Below are 1443 nucleotides of genomic sequence, written 5' to 3' on the forward strand. Positions count from 1 at the left end.
TGTCTGTTGGCCATTTGAATGTCTTCTTTGGTGAAGTGTCTGTTCATTTCCTTTGCCCATTTTTTAATAGGATTGTTTGTCTTTTTGTTGTAGAGGACTACTGAACATTTTGATCAAAGATTCCATACAAGAATCCTGATCAAAATGGGGAAACGCAGAACAGAATTTCAAATTCTCATGGAATCCTTACTTTCTGGAGCCATAGAAGCTAGATAAACCCCTGAAAACTATCGCCCTGAGATAATCTTTAAACCTTAAACCATAAAGCAAAAATATCCCCTGAAGTCTTCTTAAAACCAAAAAATAGATTAGCTTAACTAGTAAAGAACGTCTGCCTTGAGCATTGTGCTCTTTTAAGAACTATCTATATGGATAAAACTGACAATAGCAACTTGAAAGATTAGACAGGAAACTTAAGAGCCGTGAGTCTCTGTTAACAGGGAAGGAACAATTTGGGAAAGGAGGGTGAAAACGGTTGCACAACTCGAAGAATGTAATCGATGGCTCTGAATTGTACATGTAGAAATTGCTGAATTGGTGTAAGTTCTGCTGTGTATATTCTCAACAACAAATAAAATAAATTATATTTAAAAAAAGCTCCACCAAAAAAACACACAAAACAGATGGAAGGAAGGACCAGCAAGAACCTCAGGGGAGGGCAGATGGTACAAGGACGGGGACGGAAGTGGGGCCAGGCTCAGGGACGAGCACTCTTTGTGGGGCTGTGTCAGATTGTCGGGAGGACTGGGCTTACAGCTTAGAGGCCAGCCAGCAGGGTGACCTCCGGCTGTGATGGAGTCCCCTCACCCCTCTTCAGATACCAGCGGCGTACGTAATCTTCAAGATAAGGACAGCACGGTGTTTTGAAATGTCAGTGCCCTGTGACTTCAAGGAACTCTTTCCTAATGGCTCAGATAAAACTAAACATTCAGCTGAAACTTGCCCTGTGACATTTTGCAATCTGAAAATCATAATTCTGCAGAAAGGGTTATCTTAAGGCTGACTACATCAAAGAAGAGGCTACCCCTCCAAACAAAGCTGGCGAACAAGCCCAACCCTGCTGTATCTGCTGCAGAGTGAGTGAAAATTCAAGACAAGCTCTCCCAGCACGGCCAGTATTGGGCCCACTCCCAAAACAAGCAGAGAAGAGAAGAAAATGGAAACAGGATGTGTGTCGTTGGGGGAGGGTCCTCCTACCCATTACAGCAACAGAAAAACCCAGCCTGGGGACTAGGGCTGGCCAGGTCCAAAGGAGACGTGGACTGCTCCAAGAAATTGCTCTGTTCCATGTTCACATCCAAGAACACACACTACACGTACACACACCACGTATCACACACTACCACATTATCATACACACACATCACACATACCAAACACCACACACACCCCACTCCCACACACCCACCAGATACTTCACACCCCACCTCCACACACCCACCA

General features: G+C 44.4%; 1 protein-coding gene across 1 annotated transcript in view; it reads right to left on the reverse strand.

Moving 5' to 3' along the window:
• Positions 1 to 1443, reverse strand: part of IGF2R (insulin like growth factor 2 receptor) — a 118963-nt gene that overhangs the window by 61869 nt on the left and 55651 nt on the right. The gene's annotated exons all lie outside the window — the stretch shown is intronic.

Source organism: Trichechus manatus, unplaced genomic scaffold (genome assembly GCF_000243295.1).
Source record: "Trichechus manatus latirostris isolate Lorelei unplaced genomic scaffold, TriManLat1.0 scaffold00002, whole genome shotgun sequence".
Taxonomy (NCBI): domain Eukaryota; kingdom Metazoa; phylum Chordata; class Mammalia; order Sirenia; family Trichechidae; genus Trichechus; species Trichechus manatus.